Here is a 21,126-nt window from a genome sequence, read left to right as displayed (position 1 = left end):
AGGGAGAGAAAGGGAGAGAAGAAAGGAGAGGGAGATGGAGAATGAGGACAGAACAGAGATGAACAAGAGCAGGTGAGACACACATGTTAGTCAAATGGTTGTTTACCAAAAGTATCACCGTATCATAGGTCCTCATGTATCTCGTACCTAGTGTTTCTTTTTAGCTTTGCTATTTTTCAAATTCTATATTTATTAAGTTATGCAGCTTGTTTGCACAACAAGGCTAAATAATTCTATAAACTTTTCTCAATCTAAATAGTGGACTTTGGTAGAATTAAAAAATAAGTGTAGTGCAGGTCTATGATGATTTTTAGTGCTACTATCATCTAGTTCTGATTGTGGTTCTGTCTTGGTTAAGTCCCAAGTAGTCCTGATTTTGAACTGTTGCAGTCCTGTTTTAATTCCGGATCAGTTCTGGGTCTGGTTGAATTGGGGTTTAGTCCCTGTGTCTTGATACAGGCCCGACTTTGTTCTGCCTTGCTGCTTAATTAAAAAACTAGTTTAAGATGTCCTGCACATGTGATATATATTTTTCCCTATATGAAGTCATTCTTTTTTGAACAAAACTCAAAACAGAGCCTATTAATCTTTCAGTCATTTCTAACCCCCCCCCCCCAAAAAAAAAAAAAAAAATCCCACATGCATACTACCCTTTAGGGCTAAGCCCCGGGTGTTTCAAATGTCTGGCTCCGCCTCTGGTCAGGGCACAAGGGTAGAGTGTAGAGAAGGGAAGGTTAAGGGCTGGGTGTATTTCTTTCAAGCCCTTTACTTGAACCCACGCTTTAATTTCAATCAGCAGTAGATTCTAAAAACTTCATATATAAAATCATGAATAAAACCTGCCAAAGAAGCTCAAATTTTGCTGACTTTCTCCATAACCTCCATAAGTTTTTTTTTTCTCTTTCCCCTAGAAGTTGTACTTCTACCACCATCTTTGCTCTTGGGGAATTTTTCTACAGACTCCAACTTAGGTTTCTTTCAGTGTCATGTCTGTTCCTTAAGATTTCTTTGGTTGGTGTACTTGTACCTTGTCTGGAAGCAGATCACGCACTGTGTTGCCGCCACTTTGCATACTTACTCATGAAATAAAGCGGGAACCTTAAAGAAGAGTGCAATGTTTAAGTTAAGAGAACAAAATCATTTTTACACTTAATTAACTTTTGTTTTCTTTAGATAGGATCCAGATTAACACTCAAAAGACCCTCATAAGATTAGTGGATGTATTAATCATGTAAGCTGAAGTTATGTACTTTTAATGTATTATTACTGTTTAAGGCATACATGGTAATAGTTGTCGTTAGTATATAAATTATTAAATGGTTCTTGGATACAGGCTTGGGAAATAGAACCCTTAGACACAGATTAATTTCATCCTATAGTTCCCCCACAACCTGTCTCCTTACGAAATATGATGATGGACAGACCTAGAGAAGGTCTTTGCAGCCAGCCACCTTACTTGATGTATTCTCCATGGCAGGAAGGCAATCCTTAAACACCCCCCCCCCCCCCCCCCCCAAAAAAAAAAAAAATGACAAAGGGATGAATGGTCTAATGATAAGTGCAGGAAAAAGGCATGTAAAACCTTTCTCAACATACCGCTCTACTGGCTGCAACAGTGGAAGCCTCCAGTTTGGTTAACAAATACTGACTCAGCTTAGTACTTTTAATGTATTATTACTGTTTAAGACATACATGGTAATAGTTGTCGTAGTATATAAATTATTAAATGGTTCTTGGATACTTCAGATATACATGTTGATAAATGTTATAGATACATAAATGATTAAACGGATTCTTGTTTTTCAGCGTACACACTACCTCAGATGCTATGGTCCAGGCATCCTTAAATTTACCTATAATAAGCCCCTAATAATCTAATTTACTTTAAATATCAAGTTCAGAGCAAACAGTATTTTTACATGATATTAAATGTTTTATTTTGTGTTATATGGTAAACAACTTATTGGAGGTGAGTGGCCAACCACAGATGGTCACATTCCCACTCAATCATTGTACCTGCATAATGTACCACTGTTGAGAGCTAAGGGTGTCGGAGTGGGAAAGGGTGATTCAAACCATTGTAAAGCAAGAGTGAGTTGGTGTCAATCATTTGAAAACTAAAGAAATTTAATAAATGTAATCAATACAAGTGCATTTATTAATTTTTTCTTATTAATATTTCTAAAATAGCACAGTGGCTATAAGGGACATTTTATACCTATTTTAAATGCAGGTACACCAATAGAATCAAGGTGTTACAAACAGGAAAATCTGGCAAAAATGTAAGGGTTGAACATTTGTAAATATATGTTTATTGAAAATATTATTGAATAAGTGGATCGGTGTACATAGACCCTCTAAGGTAAATACTTTGTTACCTTACCACATCACTCTAAAATGTCGAACTTGCTTTTGACCTCAAAAAAACAACAAGTTTTACTAAGGTACTTTAAGGTATTTTCACTATGTGTGGCAGAATGTTATTAGGAAAAATAAAAAGTATTTAAAAATCTTACTACTGAAAATTCTTGGGCCCTCTTTTGAAATAGATTGACTGGACTAAAAGGCCCCCCTACTGGGTATATAAAGAACGCTTAAAGCTTTCGTGCCTATTTAGAGTAATGCGCAGACATTTTACACCATCTCAATCTGTCATCCTATATGTTGTGTACACATGGAAGAAATCAGTGTCTGTTTGTGCCATATAGAATCTTTAATATATGACATTTCTAGAGAGGGAAAAAAAACCCAACAACAACAATCATGGCACAGACGGAGTGGGGGTGGGGTGGCTCTCATTGGGGTTCAAAAGTAGAATGTAAGATGTCTGTCTTTGTCTAATCCAACACATTTTATTTTTATAACTGAGAAATCTGTTCAGGGACCCCAACATTTTTTTTTCCAACTGTCAGGGTGTCATTTGTCAGAAAAAAACAAAAAACAAAAACGTGAAACTGTATTCCCACCCCCATTCCTTCTGTATGTTATGGGGTTTTAGCTCTTTCAAAAATGCAAGGTGGGTGTTTGTATCAGATGGACACGTAGACACAGCGACCTTCCACGTACTCTCCACACTCTGCGTGGACGATCTCCTGATTTCCTCTTTTTTTAACGGTGTTATGCACTTTAGCTTCATCCTCAGTCAGTAAAATATGCCTTTAAGATGACGAAGCATTTGGACTATAGTGAGCATTGTCCCTCATGATTGAGATGTTAACCTTCAGGGCAACCCTTGCTCTTCAGTACCTCATTTTTTCCTTCCCTCTTTTCTCTGTTCTCCTCCTCCTGCGTCTTCTTCGTTCCCCTTTACCCTGGTTTCTCTTCTCTAGCAGCCTGCACAGTGATGCTCTAAAGCCATTAGTGAGTCCTAGCACCGATAATGAAGCCACAGAGGTGGTCTGAGCCAGTATGGCATTGGCGCTGGAACACGGGAGGAGGGTAGATTAGGATAATTACCTAGCCATGGTGGAGCAATGGAAAAAAAAATCTCTGACTTCCTGCAGGCCTTGAACAGCAAAGGAACACAGTTCAATCAGGTGCGACACCAATTGCTCAAAAAAGAAAGAATAAAGCAAATTGAAAAATTAGTTCCAAGTATTTTTAGTGAACATCGTGTGTATATTAGACTTTTTAAAATTTTCATTTTTTGTTTTTGCAGGTGTTCTCCTCATCCCGCTCTTATGTATATATGTGTTTATTTGTTGTTTGCGAGGCTGTGATTTAGGTCTGTCACACATACTGTAAGGACATCCTAAATATCCACGCTCACAGAGACTTTGAAGAGCCTATGAGGTCAGGTTTTAAATTATGGTCTGAACCCACACCAAGCTTTCTCCCTCCACTCCTGTAAATCCATTTTCCACACAATGCATTTCAAATCAAAGCGACGTCACCATAACATGCCTTAGGAAACATTAAGCCATAGTGCGTTACTTTCATGTATGATAGCACAGCCCCTGTATGCTTTGATGTGCTCGCGTTTTTTTTTTAATGCTTTATTAATAATAACACATTGGCTCCTTCTCACACCACCATCAGCTTCTGATGCACCTTTCTCTCCTCCTGAACAACATCCCTCACTCTTTCCATGCCTCAGCTGCGTCATCCCTCCCCAGCCCCTGAGCTGTGTCTCAGGATTGGCCCGTTTGTGTTTGGGAAGGAGATTAGAAGGAATGACATGGGCCTTGAGATGAAGAGAGTTACAAAGACCTATCAGAGGGCAGAGAGTACAGAGAGCAGAAACACCATTGGCTACTGAGGAAATCAGACATGTCTTCATTTCTCCCAGCCATCCTCGCTGAGTGTCATTTCCTCACCCGAGGAGGGAAGCATAGGGGGGTGGGTGAGGATCAGGATTTGAATTTCTGTTTGTGAGTGTAAGTGTGCGTGGAAATGTGTGTTTGCTTGCGTGTTGTGTGCAGTAAACATAGAAATACAGAGGGATGAGCATGTAGATACTGATAGCACTCACCTCCTCCAAAGCTGGCCAAAATACAAAGCAGCCTGCGCATTCCTAGTGTTGTCCTAGCTGAACACTATGAATGGGATGCCTGATTCATAGACATGCAAGCTTATCTCCTAATAAACTGCTGCAGCTTTATCACTGGATGTTTTACATCTGTGTTTTAATGGCAAAAGTATCCCAAATCACACAACTGCTGTTGAGTATTTGCTGATATTTTCCTTCTGGCAAATTCAATATAATGCCTGCAGTTTACTGGATCACTTAGCAGTTTGTCACAATAACATGTGTACTCCTGCACACAAACACAAACACAAATTTAATTTTCTTCTTTTGTGATATTGTTGTGTTTGTATACCTCTTTGATCATGCTCCAATCTTCCTGTTATGTAGTATGATTGAATCTTGTGTATTTTATTTTCTGATTTTGATTGATCCTTTCTTCCCTACACCTTCTAGAGTACATTTTTTTTCCCCAGCTCATTCATCTCTGTTTATATTCAGTGAAAAATAAATAAATATGTATTAACATGCTGAAATAACTCGTTTCTGTCTTTATTGCTTTCAACATTTACTCTGTCATTTCCAAAAGCTTTCTGCTGATCTACATTTATTCCATTTATCAGGTGTGCACACGTGCCAATTGTGCAGCGTTTTACATACTGATTTGACAGAATTTCACAGTGGAAAATCTTCCTAAAACACACAGTTTTGATGATGATACGAGACGTTACTCAGTATGTTTCTGCTTGTTGTTGCTTGACTCTGGCTGTCTTCACAGTGATATGACTGGGAGCAATGGGGCTGAGCCCCAGCCTAATCTCTCCGCCTCGACCATAATAGATCTGTGTGGTCTAAAGGCCCTCTGGGGGCACCTGGCTCCCCTCCCTGCCATCTCTGGCTGAATCAAGTGTTGAGGCCATCCCAGCGCAGAGACCAAGGGTCAGCTTCAAAGGCCTCCTGCCCCCTTCCTGCCACCTGGTGTTCCATTTCGGTCGAAGGGTGCATTTCCTTTCCAGTCCCTCCACCCTCTGTTGCCCTTCTCAGAACAGGTTAAGGACATCGAGCTGGTACAGCTCCTCCCTGTGATCTCCTTCAGCCTCCTCCCTAGCCGCCCACATGCGGAGACAGGGTGAGAGATCAGTCCCACCCAAACATCACAGAGACACCATCATTTGAAATATAAGTCTGCTTTTGATTTAATCGAAGCCCAACAATATATATGTCTATACATTGAAGTAATTTGGTAGTATATAGTAAAGGATCTGCTACATTTTTATGAACTTGAAGGTGTGTAAGGAACTTCAAATCTGTAATCCACAGTTTGATTGTGTAAAGTGCATCATTAAAAAGTCCTGAGTTTAGTCATAGAGAAAATAATTACTTCCACACAAAGAATGAATATTTATAGCATACCTTTTAATCATATTATAACACAATATGTGTACATTGTTCCAACAGTTTTTTCAAAGGCAAGAGCTTGTTTATAAAGGAGCATTAAATAAGTAAACTTTTTGGCGGTCACTTGAAACACATTTTATTATTAACTGAGCACCATATCATCTATGGTATGAATAACTCTCTCTCTTTCCCTGTTGGTCAAGTAAAAAATGGCAGGACTATAAAACACACATTTTTATCTTCGTCAGGGCTGCTGGACAATAAGCTCCAAGAATACATATTAATCAATTGAGATTTTGAATCTTTTTATAATGCTGGGCCATTTTTTCCCTCCAATACATTAGCAGATCTCAGTATGTCCGCTACTCTTGTGAACAGGGATGAGAAGGAGAAAGAGGGAGAGGAAATAAAGGTCTGATGAGTTTGGCAAAGAGAAGATGGAGGCTGAGACAGATGGCATGAAGTCTGCAGCACTCTGGCGTGGCTCGCCTGGTGCTAAAATCCTCCTCTCTCACATTCCAACAAATCCTACCAGGAGGCTGGGGAGTCTGTCACACCACTCCAAGTATCCACACAGCTCGCTTCACCCTCCTCCCCCACCCACTGTTGCCCCCCTCGTGCAGCCGAGCCTCTGGCCACTCTGTATCACATTTCTACTATTTTATTCTCACGTACGTATAGATTCACATATTTGCATATTTGCGGTAGGTCATGTGGACCTTTACAGACCTGGTAAGATAAGCAGCTCCAGGGGTGCAGATAAGAAGAGAGGCCAAGTGCATAATGAAGAGATGCGGCCTTGCTGTCACTGCAGTATAAAAACCTTATTCTGTAAACACTGGTGCAAATCATAAGGGAAAGACTGTACCATCCATTTATATCAGAGGAGACTTAAGAAGCTTTTTGATTAGTTTCACCGCAGTCAGCATCAACCAATGGTCTTGAAGAACAGCTGTGTTACCCAATCTCAGTCCGAACATGCTCCTCAGACCCTTATTTTAAGGCTTCCCTTGGGCCTTACAGTCCAAAATGGACAGTAGTTTGACTGATTACACATAGCACAAACTAACAACTGGATCACGGGCTCCACATGACATCTTCATCTCCAAATACAGTACTATTGGATTGCCTTTGAATTTCTGAAGCATGCTTTCTTTCACCATCTCAAAGTGGTTCATCTAACAAGAACGGTCTAATTTATTTTACACTATGCTCGCTCCCCATGTCTCTTCCTCGCTGTCTTTCTGCCTGCCTTCTGTTTGTTCTAATGAATGACTTCTGAAATGAGGTGCTGCTGTGAGGAGGTCACAGAGGGCTTCAAAATCACATTACTGTTAATGATAATAAAAAGAACAATCTGTGTTAAACCTCTTGGATGTTTTCTTTTCTCTCTCCATATGGAGAGAATGTTTCATCTGCTACTATTTTGAACATCGTCATGTTTGGAAGTCTCTGCAATTAAAATGCACACTAAATATTTTCATTTTCATTTTTGTTTTTTTTGGTGTTTTTATGCAAATGTTGTCTCTTTGCAGAAGAGTGTGTTCTGATAAAAAGGTATGCAGTGGTGCGCCATCTGGATTACAAAGTACATCACCAAGCACAAAAACATAGTGCGGCATAAAAGGTTTACCAACAACACCTAAATTTCAAATGCGACTGTACCGTTTTATAAACAAATGCAATAAAAGTAAAGTAAAGGTGACTTTACCTCTTTGTGTGTACAGACGCTACACTGCAGATCTAACAACTACGACTGATTTGCATCTTATCATATGTATAGTTGTAATTTGTATAATAGCAGTCAAATAATAACAATAATAACAATTTGAACAGCTTCTGAATAAGTTTTAAGATAAAACTCACAACTTCAGGCAGATTCAAATAAGTTTTATCTTTCATGTAGGTTTTCAACACTAATGCATCATATGAGAATCTGACACCAACGTGTTTGCTGGGGTTGTTTACGTGGATGTCATCTTCACAAACAGATCACCATCACCACAGAGACAGAGTTTCTGGCTGTCCTTCCTACGTGGCAGGGCAGCATGGCGTCCCCAGGCTCATTGGCACTGCAGCTGTCACCCACAGGATGGAAAAGTGGCGGGGTCGATGACTGCACGGCGTGGCTTCTGGCAGCATCCCTCCCTTCCTGGCCCGGTGAAAGGGCAAGGATAGGGAGCCCAGTCTCTCAGTGCATTGATCGAGGGCCAGCCCTCCATTAGCCACCGTTAGAGCTAAAGGTCAGCTAAGGCCAACGGATGGGTCCTGCATCCGCATCCTATGGAGTGACTCATTCTCACATCCAGGGATTGAGTCCTTGTCACTTTGGTCTGCATTACCCCCTACTTCTGGTGGCCACATGAGGATGCCCATTCCTCTCAGAATAGCCCCCTCCCCGATGAGCGGATGCACCCTACTCAGTGACATTTTTTTTGGGGGGTTTGGTGTCAACCACATTCTCCATTATTTTTGCTTTTACAGATATTACTATCTCCTGCCAAATTAAAACAGCCTTCCATCTCATTTTCTCCAGCAGAAATTGCTTAATAAATGAGCAGGGCCTGATTTGCACTGATGATCACAGAGCAACACAATTGCATCAAATTGCTCACCCAGAGATGGTGCACCACATCGTGCTGATCACTGAGTGGCAACTACTGCCTGGTGTGGTTTACATTAATGCCGCCAGGCTGTGAAAGGGGATAATTGTGGTGCTAAATGCTGTAGAGGCTGACAGGATCCATTTCTTGACTTGTCAAGGGCAACAGCAAAAGAGTGGGTCATGCCGGGGTCTATCCACACAGAGGAAGATGAACTTGTTCGCACAAACATGCATGCACACACGTGGGCACATGGACACACACATAGCCAGACAAAATCAGCCGCACTCCACATAGAGATGATTGTCTCTTTCTCCTGTCAGGTTGGGCTTTTTTCCTAGCCATAGAGACCTCATCCTGGGAAATTGAGCAATTTCTGATTGAAAATAGTGCCGGTAATTAGAGCACTCACTATTTGTAACCACTTGGCAATACATTAGTATGCAAAGCTGGCAGTCAGCTTATCTTGGGGAAAACGTTTGTTTCCTTAATTGCCCTCTTAGGACAAAAGTGAACGGGGTGGGTGGGGAGGGAAGAGAGTAAAATGTTAACGTGCTGCAAGCTCAGAATAAGAATGGAGCCTGTGTGTTGAGGGGATGTGACTCCCTGAACACAGGGGTTAAACTCCACTAATAGGCTGCATACAGCACACATGGGTGCACACACACAGATACAGAGTAGTGGAGCATGCATACACTCACATATGGGCACACACTGACACTGGCACACAGGCACATGGAGGCACAGACAACAAGACAACTATGATGAGCCCATACATTCCAGAACACACACAATTAGGCACAATTAGCTCCACAGACATACTGTATTGTGTAAAATTAGACACGTGAATACAAGTGTTCAGCATGCCAGTGAATTAAATGGGTCTGTCTTTAAATCCATTAAGATGTGAAACACAGAATGGCTTTAGTTCCCTCATTTAGTTTGATAACTCTTTCTCAAACACTCACTTCTCAGTCTGGAACACTCATCTTTATCAGGAGACCTGATATAAAATTGTGCTCATACTTGTCATCTAAAAAGTGTCAAGGTTTGACTGCAATCTATGTGATATATTACAGTTAAACATATGGAATTTCTTAATAGTTAAGTCCTATAATGCCTCAGTTATTATTCGCACCGCACTTCTTTAAGGACTCTTTTACATTGGAAGCAGAGGTGAGTCTAACATGTGAAATTCTCCATTATTTTTCTTGCCATTTTAGGCACAGTAAGCTGGACCCTAATATCTATATATTTGCACACAGAAAAAAAGTTTCGTTTTTAATTAGAAAATGTGATGCAAATTAATTCTTTCTTTGCTTAGTGACTCCAGAGGCATTTTACTTTGAAGTAGTTGCTGAATTACTGTGATTTCCCCTGATTGTTGGACAAGAGTATCTATAACTTAGAGGACCAGACACATTCTACATTTTCTAAAAACACAGACCAAATAAAACTTTGTACCTCATGGAAAAACAAGGTAGAATTATTAAATAACCCTTTGCTCATAGATTAAATTGGTTTCCATGATACATGCGACAACTGTATGACTGAAGGCCTACGTTTAACTAATAAATATCCAGGCATAGATATTGATATCCAGAAAACGTGATTTTAAAAGTAATGGATCTTGTTCCTACATATAAACAGGCTAACCTCAATCATAAAACTTTATTCCTTCTGATACACTAATGGCGCAGTCAGACCTCAGATGTGGTTTGTATATGTGTATCCTGAAGACTATTAGCCCTTAACTCAGTTCAAATCTTGTAAGCTGGCGCTTGATATTTTTTGGGCCCTTTAAAAAACACATGAATGAAGTAAATGAAATATAAGAAACTGCGATGACCCGCTGTACTGTTCTCCTCTTTGAAGAGGTTATCACCACATGTTGAAACTCATCTTTCCAAGTCTAATCCGCTTACTCACAAGCAAGCACAAAGACGCAAAATCATTTCATATTAAGCACAATCAAAGTCAGTCAGCGCGGGCTTCTAAATTGCAATAGAAAACGTACTTTTTTCAAACAGCTACATTTGAGTGATAAAAAATCAAAACCACTGCAAGCGCCAATAATGGAAAATGTTTTTTTTTTTTATGACAAATAGACTGTGGGTCGAATATCAGTAGCTTACTCCGTAATACCCTCTGCTGTAAAAAAAAAAAAGAAAGAAAGAAAAGAAAAAGAAAAAGAAAAAAAAGAAAAAAGACGATTTTCTATAAATTAAAATACAACAAACATAGCTTTGGTTAAGTTTAGATTTCATTTACATTAACTTTTTTTTCGTCGGTTTTATCGGTCCTCAGCCAAACTAAAAAGCACAGTAATGCATAAAATTAAATATTTAAGAAGCTGAGTGTCAAAATTAGTACTCTGAAAGCACTTTTTTTGTCCTCGTTTTAAAGTTTTTAATCTATTCTCCAACAGCACGGCTTTAATGACTTTCACCAAATACCAGCACAAAAAAACAACAAACTCAAATGATGGGAGTAGAGTAGTTTGCGAAAACAATCATTATTAATTTCAAAATCAACAGAAGCCTTGAAGCTACAGGTGGATGAATACTGATGAAAACGTCACGCAGAGAGGGGGCCTATACGGGCCTTCTGATGTACTCTTATTACAAAATCCGCATTAAAACTGTTTTCCAATTAGTTTTTCTTTGGCCACTAAAATCATGAATCGTAAAGAGGCCATGGCGTTGCATATCGGCCAGTTTGACTTTTATCGGTATCCCATTAAATTTCCCTCTTTTGTCTCCGACATCTGTTGCATTTCATATTTTTAGTGAGGACACATGAAACGAGGTGGACTAAGCAAAAGTTTATGGGAGCAGAACAGATCGGAAAAAAACAAACTATGTTTCTATTCAAACGGCAAAGATTACGAAAAAATAAAAGCACGGACTCTAAAATATCATCTAAGTCACATCTGTTGGATCGCACCTGACAGACGTGAGGGACGAAACCCGCTCGCAACGATTTTGAAAATATTTGGAAGAAATCGTGGTAGGACAGCTGATATGAAGACAAATTGGTTCTGGGGGATGTTTTAATTGGGCGGCGTTAATAAACCAGTCCTTAAATTGTTTGTCTTAATTGTTCAAAAACTGGAAATATGAAGAAATACGTGCAAATGTTTATTTACACCTCAAAATCACGTGCACGCGCGGCGGGTGGTCGATGAGACTGTATGGGTGGGTGTTCCACATGCTCCAATTTCATGTCACCAATAATATCAGTCAATCAAAACTAATAATTATAGATTCGATAGGTCTAATTAAAGGTATTTATCTCTGCCTGTGTTCACTGGGTTATTACTCGAATTCGGGGCTTCGTTTGACGAGTTTAAGACACCAACAGGATGTTTTCCATTCGTCTTTGCAGGCTAAACTATAATGGAGGCTCCGACTGAATTCAATGTTTTTGCATTTTGCCAAACAAAACCTGAACCAACACAATAATGAATGCCGTGTTGCTTCAAAAGGAATCCCCCATTTAGACCATCTCCTAAGAATGTAAGGCTTCCTTAAAGTTGTGAGGGCCAAAATGGCTTTTGGAGAGCTGAATCAGTGTCCGTGTGTACACACCATGTCCAACAAAAGCAGGGGCTAATCCACCTAATTCACACAATGCACAGGGCCCTGTTTACATGGGATATACTCACACAGGGGCCCTCTGTCTCGTCTTCTCTGTAGAACAGACCGAACAAGGTATCCTACAGATGTTTTCGTCTCTCTCATGTGATGAAAGGCAATATGAAAGATCATCGACAGAATCTGCGTCAAATCCAAATCAGAGAATGTGACGCTAAGCGGAGAGCATAAATATGACTCCGTCCCCATCTTTCATCTTATTTTTTAGTCTGTCTGCATTCCTTTCATACTTTCATAGGAACCATTCCACTTTATTTAAGCATTTATTTTGCAGTGAAGGAAAATATTACTCAACAAAATGTGTAAAGTTATCATATCAAAGAGCTAAATGTATTTATATTTGAACATGAAGGCCTTTTGTTTGTATATTTGGTCATAACTGGTCAGTGAAATAAATCATAAAAACAGACAACACCTAATTGTATTCAGGCCTTTTTTCTTTCTTTCTTTCATTTTTTAACTAAAGCAAATGAGCTGGCGCAGTTCTCCATACAGCACCTAAACACATCACACAGATGAATAAAAGCTTTAATCTGAAGAAGCTTGCACCTAGGGACTCCACTAATTACATTTGAGCGCAACAAACTTAAGTCAACATGTTATGAGTCAAAAAAGAATAAATTACAAAAAACATCACATTCCGTCTATTTTGTAGCAGGACGGTAAACGTACAAATAATTCAACTTTAGCTTACAGCAACAACCTCAGTTTAATGTATTGTAATATTAAAATTATGATTTCAAATTCGGCCTTTAAGTTTAAAAATGTCTTTTACAGGATATAACAAATATTAAAGTTTAACATCTATATTTTCCTTTGCGATTTTCTTACACGCATACACTGAAACTACACCAGGTTTCCCACAATTATAATTTTCTATCCAATATGAATATTTCCTTTTATACTCAGTGAAATTTCCAAATGATATCTCGCCTCTATATCTATTTAACCTCATAATGTTAAAAAATGTTTTAAACAAAATAATATTAATAATAATAATAATAATAATAATAATAATAATAATAATAATAATAATAATAAAATAGCGTTTCCGTTTTAAGGAGTCTTCGACAGACTATGCTCCCAGTCCAGACTGAAAAATGATGTTATAATAATGTTCCAGAACATAAAGGGTTAACACAATATGCTACCTAACGAACAGGACTAACACCGAATGGCACGTTGTTTTATTTTACACTATTAACTATTTATTATATAATGAAGAGATTTGGCAACCGACACGGGTTTTTTAATTACTTTCATTAACGTCCCAGATTTCCTCTTTATTCGACTTAGAGCCATTCACGTCGTTCCCGTCTGTAGGTGTGTTTCACTGTTTCCATAACTGCATTTTTTCCAGAAGGGGTAGGTAATTACTTTGGCACAGCCAGGTAAATTCCGGCGCTAAATTGAAATATTCTGCTTTAATCCTCACTAAATCCCCATTCTCAGGACACGGTGATGTGAGCAGCAGAGGAGTCATGTGGTGCTCCGGTAGCTTCTTCAGGTGAGCGTCGCGTCGCAGGGGGGCGGAGGATCTTCTCTCGACGCCATAAGCATAAAACAAGATTACTAGATCTTTATCGTCGTTTCAGCGTTTCTACCCCCCCTCGCAGAGCTGCTACTTCACAGTCTCAGGTTCAGACTGGGGAACGTTGCATAATGTGCAGGAAATGAATTGTAAGTTGTTTGGGAGAGGGGTATTTTAAACTTAAATTAATAAGTCATAAATAAACTTCCCTGCGTGTTTTCCAGGGTGTTTATAAGCAGGTGAGCTTGTTTATGTAAATTAATCTGGAGATGCATTACAAAAACAGGGCTTGATAGCTTTGCTTTTCTTGCCATTTGAAGCAGGAGAAGCTCTTCACGATCACTAGACATTAAAAATAACATTTTTGTCGTCTTATAAACAAAACGGGGAAAAAAACATCTACGACTGAGCCAGACTATATTTCAGGTTTTTAGGTATAGTGTCTCTCGCAGGAGTAAATACTGGCAGAAGTTTGTACCTTCTGCTTGTCATGGTGCTGCCTGAATTTACCTTCCCCATATCTTTAATTTGTAGTCACCAGGAATAAAAGGCTGAATCTCAGCTCTGGCAGCTCCCACGTCAGTCTTTGCAGGAGTGGGTGACAGAGAACAGCAGAGGCAGATAGCATGCTAAAATCGCATCACTAGAGACCCCACATCAAAGTAGACCAAACCTCATATTGAGTGAACTTTTAAGCCAGAAAGACTGTGTGACATCAGAGCACCTAAAATGTGACTGTCATGTTTTTCAAACTTCGCTGAACACAAGCTCAAAGACTTGAGAAGTATTCAATGGCAAGCGCCGTTCAAACGCTCACACTAAGATTAGCAGTCTTTGTCTTACAGGAACCTCAAAGACCAATTAGATTGAGAGATGTGTGTGACGAATTTGTCAAAAATAAGATGATAGATACCACTTTGGCAGTGAGCAAACATGGCTGGGGATTTCAGTCAAGCTCAGTCATTGACAAGACACTGTCAGACAGTGTGTCAACTTCAGGAGACCTGCCAGTTGAGAAAGATACAGCTTGGAATTGAGACTGATCAATTCCCAAACTGCCAACAAGACGTGGCTATGATAGCTGCACTTTATTTTGTGAAGTAAAAAAGTAAGGATTGCTTGGATATATTGTCAAGTTTTTATGCATCTTAAGCCTTCACCATCCCAAGATACAGAAGACAGAAAAAAAGCCTAGTGCATAATATTTATCTGCAGTTTCAAAACTTTAACACCAGAGTTTTAACCTTTCCGTATTTCTTTTTGGACACACGGAAGTGGCATATAGTGTACGTGGTTTTGTTGTTTAATGTACACCAATTCAACACGTCTGGTAGCTGAGCTTGTCTTTGGCCACTATTTCTGAAGTGAAATCCAATACTCAAAGCATTTTCCTCTTCAAAGTAGTCTCCTGTTGTGCTTTGTGACCACAATAGTGTCAATCTCATACTTTCAAAGCCTCATCTTTGTGTCAGCTTTGAGTAGCTGTCTATACATGCCTCCGAATAGACTTGAGGCTTTGATGGCTGGTTTGAAAACAGTTTGCAACAAATTCTAAATTGGAAAAAATAAATAAATCATTGATTTGGCTGTGCATTTAATTTGATCCATAAGCACAAACTATATTTCTACCTCAACTTTGTAATAAATGTTAGTAAGCTTAGATATAGCCAGCCGCAGAAAGAAACATCCAAGTCAGCTGTAAATTGCAATCCAGCACTAGAACTCCAGCAGTAGTATGTGGTGATGATTAAAAAATCTATCAGCACAAGACAGGAAGAAAAAAATCAGTTTCAAAATGGACATTACCCCTTTTAGACCATTGTGTTTATAATAAATGTACCAATACTTTATTAATCCAAGAGGAAATTATGTGAGAATTTCCATTCATTTTATCACATAAGATGAATGTTAGTCAATAGTTCCAGCCCTAGCGTTACATTTGTACAAGCACAAATGATCTTGTTTTTACTGGTTTAGTAGTTAACAATGTAAGGTTGGTGGGCATGAAAACTTATCCCAAACAATTGCCGTTTGAAAGGCTGCATTTAAAGGCATGCTAAGTGATTGGGATGATCAAATGACAATCAGAAGAAAAGAGAGGCAATCTCAATAAACTTTGTCATTCATCCATTCAAGGTTCAATCATATCACAGGCGTTTTGCATAACTATGAGACACTGGTTCTAATCCTCAAAGGGTTTTGGGGCTACTTGGCTTTGCACTGTAGTCATTCAAGGTCGCAACCCGGTAGGAAATATGGGCTGCCATAGCAACACAAAGATGGCCTCTAAAGGCTTAGCATAATTCTTCCCTAATAGAAAAATAACAGCGGCAAATCCCATCCTTAGTGAACTACCTCATTTGACAGAGGCAGACTCCCACCTGTGAAGCACATAGTCACCACACCAATGCTCTAAGATTACGATAAGATGAAAAAAAGCCCATCTCTGGATGGGGAAGGGTGCCCTAAGCTCAAGCTAAATTCTTTCTCTTCTCTGAAGCTGAAAACGGCCCACAGTGTGTCTTTGGCTAGCTTTAGGTTTTTGAAGCTGGACAATACAAGCTGCCAAATGAATCGTGCTCTCTATATAGTAGCCTACATAACTTTGAAGTGCTTAAGCCAGACTCTGAGAAAAACTTCTGGCATCAGAAGATGGCTTATATGTGCTCAAATCTGGGAACTGTTCTTTACCTTTGCTCTTGAAAATATTTAAACTCAGTCAGACCTGTTGAACGAGTGATCATGTCTATGATAAATCAGACCAGTTTTACTCTTCACAAGGTGTTCTAGTGGGAGTTTTATGACACTGGGACGTTTTAAACCTTCCTAGTAACTGTCCCCACGCCTCTGATTGTGATCACAAAATATGTGATCCCCCTCCTTTGTCCCCCTCCCCCCCTCCGGTTTGTTGCCAGGTACTACGAGATGGATTCTTGTCACTGTGTGAGTTGCATCAGGATGATGAGCACTGGGGAGAGAATAAATTACCGCCACACTTTAGAGTGGGAGGCATGTAAGTATCAGCAGCTACAACAGAGCATCACTCTCTGCTTATGGAATCGCTAATGAGGTGAGGTATCCAGCAATGTTGCAGCCATTGTGATTGAGCTAAAATCAAAGGCTTTATGAAATCATTACTGTCAAAGCTAGCTATGAAAATCAATGATTGCCCAACATGGTTTCCTGTAAGAAGTATATGGTGCTGTTTTGTCGTATGCAAAAGGGAGAGGGAGAGATTATAGCAGGAGATGTGATGCTATCTCTACTGTGTGTCTGAGTCAGCCATTTTTAGTTCAACTGGATTTCTGTTTATTCGCTATGTGCAACAGCTAGAGGCTCATTGTCTGGCTCATGCATTGCATCTTCTCTGTCAGTGTGCTTCTATAGATGCTTGCCTTATTCAGCTGGGTTTAAAATAGTTTTTTTTCCCCCAGCCCATCTGGATGAGTCTCGCTACCTCACACTGGACTGTGTAATCACATCATTGTCAGTGATGTTTCTGTTCAATAGTGTGCAGCCAAGATGACAGAGCAGAAAAGAGAGGAAGATTATCATTTTATCAAAATATCCTTAGAGCTCAGCAAAAAGCTACATGGTTTGGGCCTTACTAGAACACCAATATTGAAATAATTAAATCATAAATGATTCTCCAGCCTAATATCTTCATTTCACTGAGGTAGATTTGCTCTATCTTAACATCTGGTACTTGTGGTTCCAACAGTCACGAGGGTACTCTAAAGGGACTTTTTTATCATGCAAATTAGAGTTCAACAGCTTTCTTGTCTTATCAATTCATCTTTTTGCTGTCAGGCAAATATGCAAAATTCATGTATTAATATTCTATTTCTCCCATTATTTTAAGGCATTCACTGTGACACAGTAATGTATTTAAAACAATATACTTTTCTTTGCTGTTCTTATCTTTATTTAAACTCCTTTGGCTTGCCTAGATTATGGAGCGATTGATAGTGGTGTCTTCACATTAAATGGACAGTGACATTCGTAATGGCCATTTGCCGGACGGAATTTCATTCCTGTGCCTCAAGTGCTTGGATGGATAGCAGAATAGACTAATTAAATCAACGCTCCACGAATGTCCAACGAGAGCCCAGATTCTCCTCCCTGAAGGGGAATCCCACTGAATACCGGCCTGTAAGCCTCCTGTTTCAGAGTCTTACACTGAGCACTGTTCTACATCAAAGCTTTCTCAGCACCATGTCTCAAAGATTCACATCTCCAGGAAAGAATGGCTTCTGCTGAGATATGGACACCTCTGGTCTCATTTAATGTGCAAGGTCCCCTCCCCCTCTCCAGGCCTGAATCCGAGGATAGAGTGGCTATCTGACGAGATCACACAGAGAGGTGCGGGAACTTAAAGGCAAAGAGTTACTGAGCATCCTACCAGGACTCTCAAAAGGGTTCTATTAAAGCATGTTCAATATGCCGGTCAGGGCTTTCAAAGTGCTGCACACCCTCTAGCCCCAGCAAACTCAAAGGGCATCAGTGCACATTCAGTAAGAGGAATCTGGCCCCCATTAATTTAATGAGTCCAGGGTATTAGTATGCCATAGCCAGCTATGAAGTCTCCTTTTTTCATCTCTAGTGGAGTTTTAAGGAAAGATCCCCCAACTTGGGAGTGACAAAGAAGAGCAGGGAACAAGGTGCAATCATCTAATCTGAGATAAATTTTTAGCTGTCAGTCCTCAGAGGGCAATTTCCAGTGGTTAAGATGTCTTGTGCAAGCTGGAAATCCACATAAAGAATGCAGAGTGGCACTTTTACTGTCACCAGGAGAACTTCGCTATCTCTTTGTCATGATTGCATCCTCGGAAACCAGACACGAAACTTGTAAAAAATAATGGGCAGGAATTGGCACTTGGAGACGTATTTGCATAACATATTTGGAAACATGCTGTGGTCATTACAGCAGCGCGAGCACTTCTTTTTCTTTTTTACTACTCTTGTCTACTGTCACTTCACGGTTAATTAGACTTAAAGGAGAACACACATCCCAGCAACTATACAACATCTGACACGTAACTGACAGTCACCTGTAAGAGATTACAGAGACAGTGGAGTTTGCCAGGGCCTGTCAACCAGGAAGTAGCAGCTGCTGGAGCTAATTAAAGGCATAGTAACATGGTAACACATCCCAGCTAAGGGACACATCAAACACTCCTCTTCATGCAAGTGTGGAGTCTCATCTCTGGGATGTTGAGGCCTTCTGTGACCTGTGCTGGGAACCTGCTGGGCCCAAGGCTTGACCTGAGAGCTGCGGGGTGAACCAGAGTGGGTCAGGATCACTGTGGGGTGCACCTGGACCAGACTTACCTGTGTCTGTGTATCTGCATACCAAAACGTGGCCATGTGGCTGTGTTGGCGCGAGTACATGGACTCTGACCTGAACAACAAAGAAAAGGAGAGAGCTTGGGTGAGAGGTCACAGAGGCAGAGGAGGATTAGGAAAAACACACATAAGACACACTGACTACATATGATCAGACAGTCACATATGGCTAAAAAGAGGTAGAACCAGACACCTCAGATGTGGTGATGAAATCCAAACCTATTGTAAACAAGTCCTTTTACAATGGATTGTGCTAAATTATGCATAAATACTGCATAAACATCGACTTAAAGTCAACATCGCTGTGTACATTTAGTTATGTCCAGATTTAAAAGAAAATACATTTGCCCTGTAGCAAATTGAGAAGCCGTTTCAGATTTCTGTCTTTCAAAATAACACTGAGCTCAGTCATAATGAGCACTCGCGCTGAACAATAGTACCTGAAGCCCACTGAGGAAAGGTTGTTCCAGCCAATATTTATAGACATTTGATAAAAGGAAAAAGATAAAAGAACACATAGTTGACTCTCTCTCCGGTCCGTCTGTTCTTTTCTCTCTGAATCTGTACGTCAGTTTTAGAGCCTGTGTGTAACTAACCAGAGAAATCGATCCAAACAAATCTCTCATGAAACTTTTTCTCAGATGCAGTTACACTGATAACATGCTTAATATAACTGTGGAAATATTTGCCTATTACTTAGTGCGCAACTTAATTAATTCCGATCTGAATGTTTATGCATAAATAAGAAATGCATTTAGATTTTCATCAATTTCTGAACCAAATGTTTTCCTGTTTGCTTACATCAAAGTCACCCTGACAATACGTTACTGTATGACAGGTCTGATGAACAAATCACACAGGTTATAGCTCCTGGTGATTCAATATTGACTCTAAAAGGAGCATAACAGAAGGATGTAGACGTCACTTGTGTGGAGTGATTTGGCCCTGTTGGGTGAAAGGCTGTGAATGCTGTGATATAGCTCTCAAGCCGGTCTTGCTGCCACATGTAGGAAGACATCTGCAGTACGTCACCATGGCACTTCTCTCTGGGGAGCCATGCTGCAGCACATGGGCCACCTGAAGCAGGTCTATGTCTCCACCTGCCACATAGAGCGCTGACATGTGCTCATGCAGGGATGCATGTTGGTGGACCTGTCTACAGGCATGTAACTGTCAGCGCCGACAGACACCAATTTGCCACCATCTTGGGAAGGCGAACATGGCACATGTGATGCATGCAGAGAGCAAGTTCAAGAGAGGACTGTAAAATAGAGATTTTTTGACATTTTATTTACTTATTTATTTTTACTAATACTCCACAACAGCAGTGAAAAAACTCAGTCTAGCCTGTGCCGGGTATTTTCTGTGCCTGCCAAGTAGCAGACCTAAACAAAATGAGAAAGCCCTTGACTCAATTTTGGCGGCCTAATATTATTCTGCCACCCTAGGAAGCCAGGGTTCTCTTGTTGTGTAAAATAGAGGGAAGGCAACTTTCCCCCTCACATCTTTATGGCTTCATGCTCGGAGTTACTGGCTGTGAGGGCCTGAGTGCTGTGTGCTTTTAAGCAGTTGTCGTATGGTCTCAATCTCTTTACACTTTTCTCTGCCAGTCTCCTCTCTACCAGGCCTCCCCAAACTGTGTAATCAGCAGATGTCTTTACAGAACAGCCGTTTGCCACGTGCACACCGTGCATTCTTTTCCAGTTTCATTTTGGAAATATATAATTTCTTCATTTAGATTATTATTATTCTTTCAAGCCCAGGAGCCATGTTGATTTGGTTCTTAATGTGGCCAGAGGCTGAAAATACCGCTTCACTCAGCAGTTCAGATTCAAATGCTTCAATGATATATCTTAAGTCTACTTACGTTAGTCCATTCTATTATACTGCAGACCTGCTGAGTTAAACAAACCTGCACAGACTAATTCATCAGAACCCTTTGGCCTTCATCAAGACAAAGTCAAACTACTTGACACCAGAAAAGAGACCAAGAACTCTGTTCTCACGCTAACATTTCAGGGACAAATTTCTCAAATTTCTTAAAAAAAAAAAAGCATCATAAACAGCGAACTCTGTCACATTTTTTAGAATAAACACCGGAAGCTATATATTTTTGAAAATGACTAA

Source organism: Aulonocara stuartgranti, assembly GCF_965226115.1.
Source record: "Aulonocara stuartgranti genome assembly, chromosome: 2".
In the NCBI taxonomy this organism is placed as follows: Eukaryota; Metazoa; Chordata; class Actinopteri; order Cichliformes; family Cichlidae; genus Aulonocara; species Aulonocara stuartgranti.
This window is presented reverse-complemented; position numbering follows the sequence as displayed.